Here is a 21,425-nt window from a genome sequence, read left to right as displayed (position 1 = left end):
TAAGCATCTCTTATGACTTCCCATTGATATTTTGCTCTAGTTTTGAATGCTGCTGTTGGAGGCAAGCTTTGATCAGTGAAGTGTTTGCAACAACAAAGCAGACTTTCTTACTATTCTTGGTCAATATCAAGCTTAGACAGTGCTAGAACCAAGATGCTAGACTGCCAGCTGTTTGCAGCTTACAGCAAGCGACCAGAGCTAAACCAATATAAGGCACTGAACAGTTAACTATTGAAATTAAATGTGGTAAGAGAGCAGCTTCATTTATGCCAGTATGGCCTTCTTTAATCCGGTAGTCTGTCTAGAATGAAGGTGGATGGGAGCTGTGCATAGACCTAAAAAGTAAACTGTCTGTGGTTAGAGGAGGTGGAACGAATGTTGCTGTGAAAGCATTCTTCCAAATGAGACTCAAAGGTGTAATCTAAACTAGACTTATCTGTTTTTTTTTTTTTTTTAAATATACACTGCTTGTCCAAAAAAATGTTGCCACTTAGATTTAACTAAGCAACTAGATAAGAGCTTTCCACTGGATAATTACTGCAGTGATGAATATGTTTCGGCTGGCAACAACTTATTTAACTCTACCTGACACAGTAAGTAGCTTCTCATTTCTTAAACATGTCTGAAGACATATTCTGTGATCATGGAAAGGATGTTAATCTGTTTCAGAAGGGTCAAATTATTGTCCTGCTTCAAACAAAGAAAACAACTAAGAGATAGCTGAAATCACTAAAATTGGGTTAAGAACCGTCCAACGCATTACTAAAACCTGAAGAATAGAACCATCATCTTTGAGGAACAAATGCAGTTGGAACAAACTCTTGGATGATCGTAGAAATTGACAGTAGAACTCAAGGCTATGTTTAACAGTAAAACTAAAAGCATTTCCACACGCACAATCCGAAGGGAACTCAAAGGATTGGGACTAGACAGCTGTGTAGCTCTAAGAAAAGCACTGATCAGCAAGGCTAATCAGAAAAAAAAAGGCTTCAGTTTGCTATGGAGCATAAAGATTGGACTCTGGAGCGATGGAAGAAAGTCATGTGGTCTGATGAGTCCAGATTTACCCTGTTCCAGAATGATGGGTGCATCAGGGTAAGAAGAGAGGTGGATGAAGTGATGCACCCATCATGCCTAGTGCCTACAAGCCTGTGGGGGTCAGGGTTATGATCTGGGGTTGGTCAGGTTCAGCAACGTTATGTTCCCAAAGAATGAGGTCAGCTCACTACCTGAATATACTGAATGACCAGATCTTTCCATCAACACAGTTTTTCTTCCCTGATGGCATTGGCATGTTCCAAGATGACGATGCCAAGATTCATGGGGCTCAGATTGTGAATGAGTGGATCAGGGAGCATGAGATGGAAGCTTTGGACTGTTTCTGGTGATGCTGAGCATGGCAGAAAGGAGGAGAAGAATGGTGGCCACTGCCCGCTTTACAGCTATAAAATGAGCGGGAACAGTGTTTTTAAAAAGCCTCATATTCAATCCTGAAAATGTGTAGGGAGTCCTGTGCTTGAGCAGTAATTCTATGCAGTAGTTGCTGGCTGGAATAGTGTTGTGTGAATCGGTTCGAGACACTTTGTTTCCCATTTATAGAGCCAGGGCTGCTCACAAACACCCCTCCAGCACACACAGAATGGACCACTAGTGGACTATAAGGAGATATTGACTGAATTTAACAAAGTCTTTTGGATTAGAATGACTTACTTCACCTTTAATTCCTGTTCAGTTTTCTCTGAGTTGTTTACGGTCTACAAGTTGCAGTGCAAACCTTAAACCTTATATTTTGTTCCACTTACAGCTAGATTTCGTGCTGTCTCTCACATTGCGCCGTTAATGTAGCATTTGACCGTGCTACATTGACCTCATGATTGAAATACTGTTTGAGCCGCTGCTGTTTGCCCCTCTTCACCTCTGCGGAACACAAAAATCTTCTACATTAAGCTGTTTGTAGCCTCCAGTCTACTCTTAAGGTCACAGTTTTGTCTGATGGGGAGAGGTTTTATCAATATATGAAAAATTGAATAAAACATGTTTGGTGACTTTTATGTAGCTTTCTGGAGGTGATTTTAGTTTAGGGAGAAACTTTGCCAACTTTTTTTAACTGTACGTTTTATTTTACATTTTGAAGTGACATCATTACAAATGCCGGTCAACAATGAAGAGATTCAAGTTTGCAAGGTGCAATAAGGATAATAAATGTGTCCCCCAAGCTTGTTTAAATTGGAAAATGTTTTAAATGTTTACAGTAGAGCTGAAATAATATATTCATCCCCAACTATTTTGATCAATGATTTTTATAAGATTTGAAGGAAAAGGGTCAAACTTTTCTGAGTTGTGCTTCTTCAAAGTGAATATTTTCTAGTTTCTTTTCTCTTCTATGACAGTAAGCTGAATATCTTTGGGTTGTGGAAAAACAAAACATTTAAGGATGTCATGTTTAGCTTTTTTCGACAGTGATTGAATTTGTTTTTTTTATTTTATTTTTCTTTTTTACTATTTTCTAACATTTTCAGAGTCCAAGATTAAATGGAAATGTCCATTATTTGCTGCCCTGTTAGACAGTACACAGGTAAATTTATTAAGAATGAATTGCATAATTAATATTTTTTTTGTTAACTACTTTTTTTGCTGAGTGATTAAAATAAATCAATGATAATACCGGATAATTTTTGTTAAATGTCAATTAACTTTGTTGATTAAAATTAGTCAAATGAAGTTTTGACAGTGATAGTTTCTACATGTTAAAATGTTCATTTTCACGTTTGTGTTGCGAATGGTAAAAGCTTACATTCATTTATTTCTCAAACCAATGTTGGTTTACCTGCACACAAAAATCTTAAATCAACTAAGAAGTTAAATACACTGCCCGTCCAAAAATAATGTTGCACACTCTAATATTTCATTGGACCACCTTTAGCTCTGAGAATGACACACATCGGTTCGATAAGCTTCTGCAAAGTCACAGCATTTATTTCTGTCCAGAGTTGCATTAATTTTCTACCAAGATCTTATATTGAAGATGGGAGAGTCGGACCGCTGTACAAAGTCTTTTCCAACACATCCTAAAGATTCTCAGTAGTCCTGAGGTCTGGACTCTGTGGAGGCCAATCCACGTGTGAAAATGATATCTCATGCTCCCTGATCCACTCATTCACAATCTGAGTCCCATGAATCCTGGCATCGTCATCATGGAACATGCCCGTGCCATCAGGAAAGAAAAACTCCATTGATGCAAAGACGTGGTCATTCAGTATATTCAGGTAGTCAGCTGACCTCATTCTTTGGGAATATAACGTTGCTGAACCTGACCAAAGACAGGTCATAACCCTAACCCCCACAGGCTGGTAGGCACTAGACATGATGAGTGCATCGCTTCATCCATCTCTTCTTACCCTGATGCGCCCATCACTTTGGATCAGGGTAAATCTGGACTCATCAGACCACATGATCTTCTTTCATTGCTCCAGGGTCCAATCTTTATGCTACCTAGTAAATTGAAGCCTTTTATTTCCTGATTAGCCTTGCTGATCAGTGGTTTTCTTCGAGCTACACGACTGTTTAGTCCCAGTCCTTTGAGTTCCCTTCACACTGTGTGAGGAAATGCTCTTAGTTTCACTATTAAACATAGCCGTGAGTTCTGCTGTTGATTTCCTACGATCATCTAAGAGTTTTTTCCGACCACATTTGTTCCTCGAAGATGATGGTTCACCACTATCCTTCAGGTTTCAATAATGCATTGGGCGGTTCTTAACCCTATATTAGTCGTTTCGGAAATCTCCTTAACATCCTTTCCATGACCACAGGATATGTCTTCCAACATGGTTGTTTAAGAAAACAGCACCTGGCACCTGAAACATATTGAACACTGCAGCAGTTATTCAATGGAAGGCTCTTACCTATTTGCTTAGTTGAATCTAAGTGGCACTTTATTTTTTTTGGACAGGCAGTGTATTACAGTTGTGCTCATAAGTTTACATACCCTGGCAGAATTTATGATTTCTTGGCCATTTTTCAGAGAATATGAATAACACAAAAACCTTTCTTTCACTCATGGTTAGTGTTGTGCTATAGTTTTTTATTATCAAACCACTGTGTTTATTCTTTTTAAATTATAATGACAATAGAAAGTACCCAAATGGCCCTGATCAAAAGTTTACATACCCTGGAGGTTTGGCCTGATAACAGGCACACAAGTTGACACAAACGGGTTTGAATGGCTACTAAAGGTAACCATCCTCACCTGTGATCTATTTGCTTGTAATCAGTGTGTGTGTATAAAAGGTCAGTGAGTTTCTGGGCTCTTGACAGGCCCTTCATCTTTCATCCAGTGCTGCACTGACGTTTCTGGCTTCTAAATTATGGGGAAAGCGAAAGAATTGTCAAAGGATCTGCAGGAAAAGGTAAGTGAATTGTATAAAACAGTTTCAAGATGCACAATAAGGAGGCACTTGAACAAAAATGGGCTCCATGGTCGAGTCGCCAGAAGAAAGCCGTTACTACGCAAATACCACAAAGCATCCCGCTTACAATATGCCAAACAGCACAGAGACAAGCCTCAAAACTTCTGGAACAAAGCCATTTGGAGTGATGAGACCAACATTGAACTTTTTGGCCACAACCATAAACGCTACATTTGGAGAGGAGTAAACAAGGCCTATAATGAGAAGTACACAATCCCTACTGTGAAACACGGAGGTGGATCGCTGATGTTTTGGGGATGTGTGAGCAACAGAGGCACAGGAAACAAGATGAATGCAGCATGTTATCAGAAAATACTGGAGGAAAACTTGCACTCATCAGCCCGGAAGCTGTGCATGGGACATACTTGGACGTTCCAACATGACAACGATCCAAAGCACAAGGCCAAGTCTACCTGTCAGTAGCTACAACAGAATAAAGTTAAGGTTCTGGAGTGGCCATCTCAGTCTCCTGACCTCAATATCATTGAGCCACTCTGGGGAGATCTCAAATGTGCAGTTCATGCAAGGCAGCCCAAGAATTTACAGGAGCTGAAGGCTTTTTGCCAAGAAGAATGGGCACCTTTACCATCTGACAAAATAAAGACCCTCATCTACAACTATCACAAAAGACTTCAAGCTGTCATTGATGTTAAAGGGGGGAATACACGGTATTAAGAACTGGGGTATGCAAACTTTTGATCAGGGTCATTTGAGTAGTTTCTGTTGTCAATATGATTTAAAAAGAGTAAATACAGTTGTTTGATAATAAATGGCTTCACCCAACCACTTACCATGCGTGAAAGAAAAGTTTTTGTGTTATCATTCATATTCTCTGAAAAATGACCAAGAAATCATAAATTCTGCCAGGGTATGTAAACTTATGAGCACAACTGTATGATCATTTCATGGTGTTTTGTCTTCATTGGACAGTGAGAGTGGAAAGAGACTGGAAATGTGAGAAGAGGATTGATGAGCAGTAAACGTCTGGCCTGGTCAGGAATCAAACTGGGGCTTCACTGTTTGAAGACATTTGCACCTTTGAGGTATGCACTTAATCACTTGGATAACCAGTTGTCCAAATTAACGAGAAAACTGATTTTAATTATGTAATTTAATAGATTAGTGTACTTAATTCTAGCCATTCACTATGAATACTGTCAGTGCCTGATGATCTGTATAACCTTTCAGATGCATACAGGTGATACTGAAGCATTGCTGAAATGTGTCCACAGTGTTTGACTTGACGAGATAAAACAGCCAGAAGAAATCTGAATCCCAAACTGCTTGCCAAGATAGAGCTGCTTGAGGTTCCTTTTCTTTCTGGCTGGCTGAATGAAAAGAACAGTCATCATGGTCTATGCTTCAGTTTCTATATATAATGTAATATTTGTAACTGCTTCAAAATGTTCCTTCACTATCGCTCCTGTCTTACTTTCTGTGCAGTGCAGTGTGTTTATGGAGACACTAGGAGGCAGTGAGATCCCACAGAATCCCCGGTAAGACGGTCGGCTCACATAGCTTGTGTTGTTTTCAAACTGTGACAGTAAGTGTCACCCGCGTCCTTCTGAGAACTGGCTTTTAGGGACTCAAGTGGAAATGGGGTGAGATTAAACTCTGTGACATTGTGTTGGACACTTTTAATGTCAAAGAGTGGAGAAAGTTTTAGTCATTCTTGGAAGAAAGTTGAGGAAAAATAGGCTCAGTCTCAATCTGAACATCCACATGGAGCCATAAACATCACCTCTTGAGCTGTTGGGGCTAGTTAGTGCATTCATTGTCATCACTTGGACAAGACAGGAGCTTGCTGACATCGTGGTGTGACAGTTTGTCTTCGCCGCAAGAGTCCCCACAATCATCCTTAGTTTTTCATACATAAAATCTCATTTACTTTTGAGGTGTTACATCTTAAGAACATCACAGTAAAGGTTTAAAACTCAGGTTTTTCTGACAGCATTGACTGCTGACCTCATTGCTGATTCCTGGGTCTTGACCATTTGATGCACAACATGGGTCGAAAGTGACCCAAATCCAATGGAAAATGGGTATCTCCTGACCCCCGCTGCGCATCAAAGGGTTAAAGAAGACACGGGTGACTAGTTTGGTACATCTAGTATAGCTTTGATGAATTATATTTAATACAGTCGCTGGCTTTCAGTCATTGAGTGCACATTAGTCAGTCTGAAACATTTATTGCAAAGACAACAGAAAACCTCTTATTGACACTCGAGTAAACACAGTAGGTATTTTAAATTGACTATATCAGTTTTTTTTAAATGTGAGCTATTCTTCAGATGTATAAAAGAAAGTATTTAAACTTTAGATTTTTCCTCTATCCATCCTCATACACTTCTTTTAAACTTCCTCCAATATGTTTCCTGTATTGACTAAAACCATCTCTCTCCCTGCTTCTCTTTGTCTGAGCCACAGCATCTTAGAAAAACACATCATCGGCCTCAACATGATGATGTAATCTGTCGGGCGCCGGCAGCCGTCAGAGCTGACCATAGATGGCAGTGTTGCTCCTCAGAATCCCTCATAAACCCTGTCAACCCAGTTCCCCACAAACAGTGGCACACTCACTCCGAGTTCATAGAGAGTCACTGGATCACTGCGATTATTGATTCATGTGTGTTTCTGTTGTTTTTTTCTTCTCTTCTCGGTGCCACTAAGATTTGCGCACAGAGAAAAACAAAGTGAATATTGAATTGGGTCATATTGGATTAGGTCTGACGTCAGCCGCATCTTGTCTCAAGAGGGCTCAGTTAAAGATCAGTCAATATAGCTGTCAATCAGCCAATCAACTGGTCAATTAAGTTTCATTTTTAGAGTGCTTTTCCTTGTCACCTACAAACAAATGACATACAGTGGAAGATTTAAAAGTGTGGGACAAAATATACAGGCGACTGGACTTCAAGGGTGAGATGGGACTAAGTCACCACTGAAGACTCTGTCCCTCAGGGGCTTTAAGATCGACTCAGAGCAAGTGCAATCCACTGACAGTTTGGTTGGTAGGCTTGTCCAGCTGTCCATTTCCCCCCCAAAAATATAGCACTTATTTCTGCGCTATGCTTCCTACAGCCAGCCTGTTGTTTTGACTGCTGTAATGCACTGAGGCAGGGAGTAAGAGAGAGAGAGAGACAGAACAAAAATGAGAGAGGGTTAAAGAGGGAGCATGAAAGCAGGAGAGAGAGGGAGCGAGCGTACTACTCGTCTCTCATTGGTACTGGGAGCACGGCGTCTTTTTGCGTAGCGCCATCCCAGCCAATCGGCTACCCTTCCAATATTTTGGGTTTATGAATGAAATGAATAGTGAGAAAGCAGGACAGGAGTAGTTTGATTCATCACCCGTAGCTCAGGGTGTGCAGCGTACGCCGAAGAGATAGGTGCACTTGTTCACCGTGCAGACTGACTCAGAGGGCCTCTGGATGGATATGGAGAGATCAACAGATGACAACAAGAGTACACGCAAAAAAAACACCTGCAGGCACACCTCTACCTGTCTGCTGTCTCACAGAGAAGTAGCTGCTGTCTAAACAGTGGATATTTCATTGGAAACCCGTGGCCTTATCAGTACAGATGAACTGGGATGTGGAAGATCTGCAGCTTTGGTGACACTTTTCTTAAGTCTCAAGTAGCAAGGAAAGATTAAAGAGATTTTGTTTTAAGTGGCCAAACTATGTGTAAAGTTGTTTTATTGTACTAGCAGTTGATTTTGTTTCTAAACCATAGAGTGAACTCCAGCAAACTTCCAAACTGCCTTCTTCCAAAATAAAAAAAAAAACCATCAAGCAGCACTCCATCCAGACATAAGTCTGTGACATGATAGCACTGTGGACCTCCTGAGGTGATGCAACAGCTTCATATCAGACAAATAAAACAGAGCATGTCTGGAATTGTATTTATAGAGAGATTGAGGGCTTCAGACAAGGTGTTTTTGAAAGGATTAAACTGCCTCTGCGAGCACAGCCCCACATCTTTAAAACCTTGAAAGACCCGAGAATTCTCAGAACTGTAGAGGCTCTAAATTTCAGTTTTGTGACTTTCCAAAACCAACTATCAGACACTTGCATCTGCTTTATGCAGAGACTGGCCAGATGTGCAAAGACTAGGAGCAATGCAGTGTTTGAACTCAAGCTTTTTTTTGTCTACAACCAAATATGAAAGCTTTTGGTGAGAGATTGTCTGAATTTATGCATGATATCCCCATGTGAGGAGTTATCTATGACCACAGGATTTCAGTCACGGCCATTCAGGACAGCCTTTTTTCTTCAGACAATGCTTCTCAGCAGTTTGTTTTGACCATTTGCTGGCCTTAGTTGTCAGCAGCAAATCTGTATCCTCTTAGCTATCAAGGCATTTTGTCCTGTGCTGTCTACTGCTGACATCTGCTCAGTTCTCACTGTCATTAGTGGTTTAGAGGTACTTTACTAGACCATATGGATGACAGGGGTGAACTAGAATCAGTCACTGCTTTGGGTTGCAGTTAAAAACAAGTACTATGTGAGCTGTTATGAGGCTGGTGGAGACAGCTGCTCAGGTTAAAACTGGGGTGTATTTGTTCCTTCAGATGAGTGTGGGTCACTGGTTGGGCCCTCCTTGCTTATAGGTGGTAATACAGACCTGGTGACACTAACAGGTCTAGTTAGTGAGCTACTGCAGTTGCTAAGCTAACAGCTAACATGCTTGCCAGCTGGAAACATGGCAGCAGTAGTGGGTTCTAATGGCTTTTTGAGCACCATTTCATTCTATTAAGAGTGACTGAAGAGGGAAAATGCTCTACTCCGTTAGCAGGCTCATGGGCTCAGTTGCAAATGGAACAAAGAGTTCACAAAGTTCAGCCAGGAGACAAAAGATACTTTTGCCATTGTCTCATTACTGAATTTGTGGAGCAGTTTCTTCTCCCAATAGAGGAGATTAAATGAAAGCGAATGGTGAACCTAAGCTAATAACTCTGATAGCTTCCTCTCTATTTGAACTCTCTTGGCTGTGTCCCCTTAAAGGTCAGCACTGTCAAGACATTTTGTTATTGATCAACAGCATGGATTCACATGTCACATTGTCATGCCAAATAAAAATTTCAACCTATTTACTTTGCACCCCCGTGAGTGAATCCAGTCATAGTGGTGACTATGAAATCACTGAAATTAATTTTGAACATTTAATTTTACACTTTTCCAGGCTTGTCTATTGGGATGGCTTGATGCTAGCTTCTGTGGATTCAGGAATATAGAAAAAACAAAGAAGTAAAGTCTGTAGTTTGAAGAAGAGCCTGGTTGTTTCAAAGCTGCTGCAGTTGATGTCATCTAGGAAGTACGCCTATACTTCAAATACATATATTTCGAATTTTATATTGAAGATAAGCCCGTTGAAAACCTGTGAAGTTGCCCTTTAAGTCATATAAATAGTCCACAAGTAGCCAACTATAGAAACAAAACTCTTCTGTCAGGGAAAACTACAGAAATGGAAATACTCAGACGTGGCCCCAAAAGAACCATAAAAAGAATGTTTCCTTTTATATTCCATATCTTCTTTTCAAAGAATGTCATCTTATTACTGTCATGCTCTATAGAGACGATTAGGTTTGCATGAGGCTGGTGATTTTGGATTTATCCTTGGGAGTGTGTGTATCTACAAAGTTTAGTAGAATGCAAGTCATCTAAGGCTGCATCTACATGGCTTCAGCTGTACTACTTCAAGAAGTGGCCTTCAGAGAATTTAAGGCTGGGAAACTGTGACTGTACCTCCTCCCCAGAGTCCCCTCACTCTCAGTGTGCAAAGGATTCACTGTAAAATTGCTGCAAGTTTCCTCCTTGAATGTCACAGAAAAAACGGTGGATTTTCCAGTAGTGTTTAAGTTGCTGAAAACTGAGGAAAAAAAAAAAAAAAGCAAAGAAAAGAATTCAAGGTGCCATCGAATCAAGAGAGCCCAGTGACCCTTCGGTACACATATGCTGTTAAAATGTGGCTATAAAGGAGTTAAGACTTGAAACTAGAAACACAAATCTTCAAAAATAAATGTCAATGTCAAAATGTCAGATTTTTAGAGTGGGATTAATGTTCAAAGTGCAGCTAAAGTGCAGAATTTAAATGCACGCTGAAAAAGAAGAAAAGCTTTAAATCTAAAAAGGTACACAGTAAAAGCTACCCCATAGTTACTTTCCACCTCTGCGGATGGTTGATAGGAGGATAGAGGGCCGATCAATTAACTGCTCCTGTCTGCAGGAATCCATACTGTAGGTGGGTTTATGGACTGAGTATTAGAGAAAGTCATTTTCCTCTGTCACATGGTCTTCAGGGGCATGTCTGTACAAAGGTTTGACCTCTCCTCTGGAGGCTTTGGCTTTAGATACACTCTTTGCCAAGTGTTAACACGACCATGGCCAGATTGTTATATTTATATGTGGGTTTTATACTGTAGGGCTCCATCTCAGGAGTGAATGCATGCGGCACTGCTCCAGATGATGTAGGAGTTGGCTGGATCGCACACAGCTGGGTCTTGGTTTTGGTAAATGTGGAGCGGTTGGAATGTAATGTCTGGTTCGCTCTTGTTCACTGGACTGAGGTTTGTATTTTTCCTCTCCTGCGCCGGGCCACGTGGTGTGGGTGTATAATGCCTCAGCTGTTGTGATGACAGCCTCGTGACCTGTTGTGAACCTCGTCCGCCACTCCACCCCTCTCTCCAGTGGGTATTTACTTTCTTTAGTTCCACTTGGATACATCAAATATTTGCCTAGACAAAACCAGACTTGAACCTGAACCCATAGGCTCCTACCCTTCAGCCAATCGAGACAAAGACCGTCAGTTGTCATTTGCATGTAATTTGCATTGGATCCCCCTGTGACTGTTTGCAATGTCAGGAGGCCAAATTAACCAGTGTTCCGTTTTAGCCTGATTTACATCTCATTTGCATTGGAGTTGCTTAACTAGGGTTACTTAGCTGAGTGACCCCTGTGGAAACTCCTTGCCTCACGCTCAGAAGAGGCAGATAGTGCGAGCGGCTAATTTCATTAGGGGAAACAGCCGTTTGACTGCGAGAGTGTCTTTGGATGTAATCATTAAAAGGGACGAGGGCTTGCAAGCTGTTTGTAATCAGGCTGTTTTTGCGTGCATATGGACTTTGTGTCATATTTACTGTAAGGATGAAAGATTAAGCATGGAGGGGATAGTGGGCAGCATCAATCTCACTCAGCATCTTAGAGCAGGGACATTAATCATCCCATCTACGGAAAATCATCCTCATCAGACTCCGGGCCACAGTGTGCACACATGGCGATGATCACTGGATGCAGAAATGGACAGAAGGAGAGTTAGTGGCTGACTGAGCAGAAGCACCGCAGCCAATACTTCTTCATTGATCCTAGGAACTTGGACTGGGTGTTCAACGGTGTTTTGTCTTGCTAATGTGTTCATATGGCGGCGCCTGGCTGCGTAGAAGTCCCAGCACGCTGAGTGGGCCAAATCGTTTAAGTTCCGCTTTCTCCCAGGTTGATCAGAGACTCCCTATTTTTCAGGGAGGCTCCCGTTTTCCTTCTTTTTCTCTTTTCTCCACTCTCCTCTTCCATCAGATTTTATTTATAGAGGGCAACAAAGCTTTATGGGTAGATGGATTCCCTCAGATGTGATGTGGTGGATTTCAATAAGGAGAATCAATTCTGGCTTTGTTTGTGGAATCAACCCCACACTCCACACTAGTACACAGACATCAACCAGGGCAATATATCACCCACAAAAATTTCATCATGTTGTTTGTTTGCTTTGAAAAGAAAAAAGGCAAGATATGGTAGTCAGAAATCAGGCCCATATTCCATGAGGAATTGTTGCACCGCCGCTCAGTCGTGTTTTTCTATAAGTATTACCTCCAGTCCTACCTCTGTTTTCTTCATGAAATGAATGTTGCATCCAGAAAAAATGTGATTAAATATTTTTCCTCTTTTGCCCAAGGATTTATCAGAAGCTTTCATTCATATTGTATATACTGTTTGGGCATGGTTCCAACAGCATTTCTCTCCTGTTGAGTGGTTTTATTAGGAAAATGTGACTCCTGTTTTCTGTATGTGCGCTAATCCCATCTATACGGGGGAATGAAAATGCCCTTGTTGGCTAAATCTGCAATTATTCCCTCTGTAAGCAGACTAGCCTGCACTCACACTCTCATTACCAGTGTTTAAGTGTTTAGTGTAGTGTGAGGTGCTTCGCTGTGAATACGTGCTTGCATTTGTGCACATACATAGACACACGCTACGAGGCTGGTGGTAGGTCTAATGAGGGAGAAGGCCATGAATGGTTCCTATGCTGTGATGCATTAAAGCTTAATAACCTGTCCTTTCAGCTCGCTCTTAAGAACATGCTCCAGAGCTGATAATTGGAAAGATATTTGCCTCTTTCTCTTGCTCTCTCTTGTCTCTTTTGTCTAATGGCTGCTTTCAGTTCAGTTGGGTCCATTATTTACCCTTAGAATATTTCTCGTCTCTCCAAGTCCTGTTTTGGCTCCTCGCAGAGAGCTTAGTTTATGAATTAGATGGAAGTGGCATGTTTAGTTCTGCCACTCAAACATCTGCCACATTTAGCGTTACAGTGCTGCCAAATGAATAGATGTTATTTCGGAGTTGTCAAAAGACAGTTCTGTCTTTAAAATTTTGATTTAACTCCTCTGAATAGGCAGTAAACAGTGCTTGAATGTCAAAAATGCACCTGTATTTCAAAGCTTCACAATGAAACAGAAAAGGAATGCTATCATCTCTGCTGAAGCTGCTGTAGACTCACCGTCATGTCCCTTAATGTGGTTCAAGGTCTGATAAACCAGAGTAAAGAAGTCATCTCAGCTAACAAAAATTGACAAAACAAAACTGAAACTAAGCCTGAAAGACATAAAAATAGTGGTTTAATGAAACATTCAACTCAAGGTCGACTTACAAGCTTTTCCGTGCCTTTCAACCATAACCCCAACCCTTGTTTAATAGCTATCGAGCTTGCATGTCATCAGGTCCATCTCCATGACAACTAAGCAACCACCATTGCTGGTGAGGACCATAAATACAATAAGCGGAAAAAGCGGACCTTGAGTTCTTTGGTTAAACTGCTATTTCCAAGATCAAAAAGTCATAAAATTGCTATAAATAAAAACATAGCCATTATAGGCTCCTATAGTTCTTCTTCATACTGAAAGAACCTTGTGGATGAGAGGTGAAACATCTTCAACAAACTTAGCTGAGTCCAATAGCCTTCATTTTAGCACTTAGATATACCATAACCTGGATGACTGAGAATCTTCACAGGCACACAGGCTAAGCTTGCGTGCCAAAAGATTAATCTCCATGACAAATGAGAAAAATTTCTTCTGTGAAAGGCAGTTGAATAAACCGCTCGAAATGTTTGATTCACAGGTTTACCAATATATAATATGTTAAATGCAGTATGCGAAAAATTCCTTCATGTCCTACTACATCTGGTCATGTTTTGCAGTGTGTAAGCCACCATGTTATATTCCAGCTTGAGCCACCAAGACATCTGAGTTTGAGTCACCTTGTGTCCGACATACATGTATATACACACACACACACACACGTATATATATATACACACACACACACACACACACACGTATATATATATACACACACACACACACACACACACACACGTGTGTGTATATATATATATATATATATATATATATATATATATATATATATATATATATATATATATGAATGACTGAAGGCTCATTTTGACTTTTGCTTTCTCTATCTTTTTCACTTGGTATTTGCTTACATTATTCTCAGAAACAATTTGGTTAGATTTACAAGAGAATCATGGGTTGGGTCACGTTTATAGACTATATAAAATTAGGGTCTTAGCAAGCGACTCTGACAAGTGAAGCCAATGTGGAAGTGCCTTAAAGTGCAATACCACAGAGCACCGCTATCTACTGTCTCCAAAACACCCTGGCTTCCATAGACTCCCATCCGAAAATCTAAGCTAAGTCGATGTATTTTTTCAGTGAGTATGGAAGTATTGTGGATTTTTTAGTTAAATTCTCTCCTTCTGATCTATGTCCTGGTCGTCCCCCTGAAAACATTTCCATAATCACATAAGTATAAGGCCTCAAGGTGAGTGACAGGTAAAGGTGGACAGTCAGCGTATCTTCAGATTCTCAGTCAGTCCCGCCCTTCACTCCTCTCCAGATCCACCCCCTCTTTCAAATATAGTCACTTCTGGCTCCAAAAACTCAATCCTGGCCGCTTGGAACTAGCAAATTTAAGGTCTTAACATGGTAGTCCACAAACCAGTGGGTGACATCACAATGGCCAAGTCCATCTTTTATATACAGTTTGTTGTTTAAATACACCGTGTTGCTACATTTACCAAATGTTACAAAGCTCCCTTTTGTCCAGGACCAGCTCTTACTCACACTATCACCACAGCTGAATTGATAATAATGCGGCCACTGGACCACTAGAATGTGAGGAGATCCCTACTGGCTTATATGTATAGGAATGACGTTCACTGATAAGAGGCCTTTGAATGGGCTGTTAAGGTCTGAACTGGGTGGAAAAGTAAGTATGTTAGTATGGGATTTGGAACACAGGGCTGACTTATCTTGTATTATGTATTCTGTGGCTGTGGAAATGACATTTTCAAAGCAGGGAAGCTTGAGATTACAAGGCCTTACCAGTTTAGGATCAAGTGACATATAGACTGTGAGGATCTTGGTTACTTTAGGTTCCAGCACTGGAGCACAATCCAAATTAGAAACTTAAAATTATGATGTCTTGACTTATCTCTCTTTGATTTTGACCATTCCTTCTAAAGTCTGTCTCTCTGTTCTTTTACTTTATGGAGATGCAACACTATCTAATCTCTGCAATACACCTTTAAACCATCAACAGCAGCTTGTTAAATGGGGGTGATCTGGCAAGAACCATCAACATGTTCATCTCTCCTGCGTGACTTTCATCCACTGAGCATCAGTGGTAGTTGGGCTAAATTCTATGACCAGAGATATTTCCAATGTGCTTGTCAGACTAGTCCCAGGCTAAACAACCGTAGGAATGTGACGCGAAATAAGTTATGTATGCCTTGCTAACAACTCGGTGACTTGCAAATCATTTTCGTCTCATGTATATTCCTTACCATGTCCTGTCTGTGTTACCTTCCAGTGTTTATGCCTTTAGTGGTGTTCCCGGAACCGTTACTGATGAGAGTTAAGGTTAGCATTCGTGCCAGTCGACACACACACACACACACACACACACACACACACACACACACACACACACACACACACACACACACACACACACACACACACACACACACACACAGCTCACTGCTAGCTGCTGGCCTCTTGGATGCGGTTCTTTGTGTGCCCCTATATGCTGTGGATTAGAATAAAGGGCAACTTTATGTGTTGACGCCCTGAGCAGTGTCTGTATGGCTTGCAGTAAGTGCCTAATGTGCGGTCACAGTTGGTAGAAGCCTGTCCACATTGCTGTGTCGCCACAGGGCTGAGGACGACGGCTCAGCACGGCTGCTTGTTTAATGCGCTCTGAACCTGAAACTGGCAGTCTGACCTCTTTAGCTTCTGCTTATAGAATATCTCTCTCTCTCTCTCTCTCTCTCCCCATCTTCCCTCCCCTACACACCTCTTCCTCTCTTACCCTCCGTTGGCCTTCTGTCCTCTCCTCCCTCCCCTGTAAACTGTCGCTCTGAATCACTCTTGAACTTTCCAGATTAATTGTCCAGCCTGTCTGTCCTCTTCAGTCTCTTTCATAACAGCAGCATTATTACTTTTTGCAGCGATCAACTCAAATATTTTTTAAAACCTGGATTAATGTTGGTTTATGGAGACACTTAAGCTACTGATTGTTTGCCCTGATTAGGCCCGCTGTTAGGATTTTGACTGGTGACACAGCACATTTCCTCTGAGTTGATGGACAGTCGGTGACCCCTGAAGCCTTGACCCGTACGGTGAGGGGATTTGGTGGCCCTCTATTCTGTGGGGGGCATTTTAATGGCATGATTTGAGTCTACTTGCTTCTTTAGAGAGATGGTTCAACAAACTTCAGAGTAGTTTGGAGTGATTATCTATATCTCATAATGGACCATTTCTATCCTGATGGCAGTGGTCCTCCCTCCCCATCCACAGGACACAGGGGTCACTGAATGGTTTGATGACAATGATGTGAATCCCAGCTATGGCCTTCAGGCACCAGATCTCAATCCAACTTGACACCTGAGAGATTGTGGACATCAATGAGGGAATATCTTTTGGAAGAATAGTCTTCTTCCCTCTTGCAGAATTCCAGAGACTTAAAGGTCAACGGCAAAAAGCTTTACTATGACACTTGGTGTTGGTTTCCCTTTAATTTGTCTCCTGTATCATACTAATAAAAGTCTGGCAAGAGCATTAAAGCCTAAATGAAATGAAAAGTTTTCCTAACAACTCAGTATATGTGTCATTTACATTTCCTTTGGCTTGCGTCCATGTTGGATCCAAATTGCTATGACAAAAAAAAAATACATTTACAAAGAAATCTGACTTATTTGGGGAATGGGGAATTGTATGTGCAAATATATAGTAAGTCTGGCTTAGGTTGGTCATTTCATGTGTGCATAAGAGAGCCCATGAAAGGAAGACGGCTAGCGTTAGCTCGATGCTCCCTCCTTTCTATAACATGTGTTTTGGAGCAGATAGTGACTCAGTAGATGTTGAAAAAACGTGAGGGAAAGTAACATCTCTTGGAAGTTGGTGCTAATGTTAGCAGTCTCGATTAACTGATAGCAACCTTCTGAGCAAAACTAGTTAGCCTAGCGTGCTAGTTTATCTATTGAAGTAGAATACAAACCGAACAGCATGTTTGATCTTCTCAAATGTATGATATTGTAGAGGACCAGACATCTTAAATCATTAATGGTATACCCAGTGTTGTCTGGGCCTGTTAAATAAAGAGAAAGTCATGCTAGTTTGTAAGCAAGACACTCGCTAAGGCACTTTTTCCAAAAAGTGTCTTGTTCTTTTTAAAAGAAATGGAGGAACATGCACAATAGTATCACTATAGATAATATTTCAATTGTCAAATATTAAATATATTTCTATTTTACTTTAAACCTCAGTGTTAATGTTAATAATTTTCAAGTATTTCAGATTTTTGAAGATAAACGATATTCATTATGGAAGAAGTAATATAGAGGCCTCGGCATCATGACTGTTTACTTGGATTATTAGGGAGACTGTGGAGAAGCTAACATAAAATCAGCTGTTCCTGACTACACACACAAACATTCACACACCCACACTTCTCTCGCCCTCTCTCCCCCCTGCTCTTGTTATTGTGACTTATATAAGCTGTGCTACCGTTTCTGTTTGACCTCTCACTGTGGTGACAGTTAGTGCTGTGAGAACGCCGCCCAGTCCCGTCCAATCATGCTCAACAGATATGTGTGTGAATGTGTGTGTGCGCGCTTGTGCATAAGTGGATAGCCTTCTGAAATATTCAGCTGGAATAGTGCAAATGTATTACTTCAATGAAATATAAGTTGACCAGAAGTGTGAGTGCTCCTGCAGGAAATTATATTTAAGTAAAACATAAGAACCCCCTCAAGTAAAAAGACCTAAAAACTTGTGGTTAGACAGAAGTTTGCAAATGCTCCAAGTCTATCAAGTCAAATAAGAGAAACTTTCCTGAAAATGGTTCCACAATCTTTTGGGTGTTTGCATATGTTTGTGAATATATGCAATGAATGTGTAGGAAGTGTACACAAAACTCACTCAAGTTATACAAAAGTGTGAAAGTATAGGAATTTAAGAGCTTCAATGGGAAATACTGTGTGTAGAAGTGGAATTTACATTTTAACAAATATTTAAATGTAACTAATTAGAGACATTTTATTAAAGACTATGAATGCTTGTATGGGGATTTGTGTGTGCGAAGGCATGTGTGTGCATGTCAACATGTGTTTGTTGCCATTCTGGACCCCCCGTCTGGCCAATCCTAAATGTCACACTCCCCCTTCATGCTTTGCGCAGTGCGGGAGATGTTATGCAACTTTATCCCTACGACCGCAGCTCTTGCGGCATCAACAAAGCCTGCCGGCTGCAGATCTGTCCACAGCCTGTTGTTTTTGTTTTTTTTTCCTCTCTCTCTGTGATTACTGACTACATTAGCAAGTTAATTATATGACCTGACATGTACCACTTGGTGAGAATCATGTTGGGAATGGCGGCACTCGATAGCCAGAGAGCCCATCTTGCACAGCTATGATAAACAAGCTGAAAAGAAGCAGGTTAAATGATAGACTGTCTGCTCGTGTGTCTGCTGTGACGAGAACTCGTGTGTGATTTGTCCTCATTCTAGTTGAGCTCTCACATGCCCGAGCCAGGGATTGCACTGTTTGATGCCTTTCAAGGCCCAGTTCTTTTAGTTCTCTCTCTCTCTCTCTCTCTCTCTGTTTATAGCTATGTAACCAGTGGCCTGGTTGTTGGGTTCTTGTGCACTGAGTTCACCTCTCTCCCTCTCCCTGGATGAGTCATTGCAGGATAATCAAGCCCAGAGCTTTACGAGGATAACTGAGCTCGACAGAAAAGACACGCTCTGACCGCTATCACCACCCCGTGATTTGCAAGTCACCGCTCCAAAAAGACAGATAAAAAAAAAAACACAACCAGAGAAAAGGAGAGATTAATTAAGAAATGCTAACGAGTTAGTTTTGTCTGTGCAGACGATTTCCTCTCTCCTTAACTGACTTTGTATGCATGGCTTTGCATAATTAAGCCTGTGCATGGGTACATACAGTATGTATGACAGTGTGTTCCTCCCCCTGCTGGTCGTGATAGGTCACCGGGTGCAGTGAGTTGGCACATCAGGGTTTTCCCCAGGTTAGTGCCAAGGCCAGTGCCCAGGATAATTATGGTATTATTGCGTGTGTATGTGTTTATTTTACCAGAACATTCTCCTCTTCCCTTCATTCCCCTCACATTCCCGCTCTGCACTGTGTCTGAAGCCAGTGGTGCCATCTGTCAGTTCTGTGTGTGTGTGTGTGTGTGTGTGTGTGTGTGTGTGTGTGTGTGTGTGTGTGTGTGTGTGTGTGTGTGTGTGTGTGTGTGTGTGTGTGTGTGTGTGTGTGTGTGTGTGTGTCCAGAGCTTCAGAGGGAGAGAGTATATTATGCAAATTAGAGAGAGAGCGAGAGAGGGGAAAAAAGCAGAGGGTGGCTGTGAGCGGAAGGGCGGAGAAAGGGGGAGAAATGGAATGGAAATGATTCAATGTGTGTGTGTGTGTGTGTATTTGTGTGTCTGAGCGTCTGCCCGAGAGCTGCAAAGTCAGCCATTAATTTGACCCCTTCCTGGCAACGTGAGTGTGTTGTGGTTTGACACTGTGTGCATGTGTGTATGTGTGAACTGGAAAGCGGCTGGTACCACCAGTTCCTTTACTGGAAGCACACTGTGAAGCTGGAGCCGTCCAAGTGTTATTTGGTGTGCAGGGGTGGAAAAAGGACCAGCGGTCATTCCAAAATGTCCCACTCATGTAGATGTGACACTACTTGATTAGAGCGGAAGTTATTGACTGCAAAGTGTAGTGGAGTCAGATGTAATTATTTAAAATATCCTTACGCATAATACAGGGAAATGCTAGAAAACGGAGACTTCCATATCTGCAGGAAGCTATTCAAAACTGATGGTTACTAGAATGTAGAGATGGAGCTACATACTGTGAAACCTCTGACAGGTGATTAACATTCACTATCTTGTTACAATGCAATGCTGGGAAAGGTTATTTCTTGGCATTCATATCGATGTTACTTTTGAAATATCGAATTGCAATTTTTCTGGTATATATTGCAATTACATTTTGATTTTAAATATCATCTCTAAAATCAATATCAACTTTGTTGGAGATTTAAAACATGTAATGGGGACTACCACAAAAGCTACCATTAAAAGCTTGATTGTCTCAGATGGAGGAGTGACACTAAGGTCCCTATAAATTTGATAGTCATTGTAATACCTGAGTGCTACGTAACTTACACTACAGTTCAAGAGTTTGGGGTCCACCAGACAATTTCATGTTTTCCATAAAAACTCACACTTTTATTCATGTGCTAACATAATTGCACAAGGGTTTTCTAATCATCAATTAGCATTTTAACATGATTAACTAACACAATATACCATTAGAACACAGGAGTGATGGTTGCTGGAAATGTTCCTCTGTACCCCTATGGAGATATTCCATTAAAAATCAGACATTTCCAGCTAGAATAGTCATTTACCACATTAACAATGTCTAGACTATATTTGTGATTCATTTAATCTTATCTTCATTGAAAAAAAACTGTTTTTCTTTCAAAATAAGGACATTTCTAAGTGAACCCAAACTTTTGAGCAGTAGTGTAGGTCCTAAATTGCAGCCTTAGTGATTTGCATGGTTTCAAATTTGGGTTTTCACTTGAGACTGATCACATCTTCAACCCTTCACTCCACCCACCTAAACACTGATACACCAGACATACACCCCTTCATGGCAGTAGTAATCCTCAATGACAGCAACCTTCCCCTGGAGGACATAGTTCCCTGCTACCTTGCAAAAACTGCTCAGAAATGACTCGAGGAACACCAAGAGCCTTAGAGCCTTAAGTGTTGATCCAGTGCCTCACTGAGATCTCTTTACCATGATACAGGTGGCTTTAATTTTATGGCTGATTGGTGTGTATATATATAAGAGGCTGATATTTATTTATTTAAGTTAGAAAAAAATCTACACACTAACCACCACATACACATTTGAAAATCTTGTTTTTATTTGTAGATAATCCAACACGGATTTTCCCCCAATACTGACAGACTAATTTCTCTCCATACACATCTCTAGATATGTTTTTCATATTCAAACTTGTACCCTTTTGCCACATCCTGATGCTGACTCAAGTAATATCACTTAAATCAATTTACCAATATTTAC

This window comes from Amphiprion ocellaris, chromosome 15 (assembly GCF_022539595.1).
Source record: "Amphiprion ocellaris isolate individual 3 ecotype Okinawa chromosome 15, ASM2253959v1, whole genome shotgun sequence".
Classification (NCBI taxonomy): Eukaryota; Metazoa; Chordata; class Actinopteri; family Pomacentridae; genus Amphiprion; species Amphiprion ocellaris.
This window is presented reverse-complemented; position numbering follows the sequence as displayed.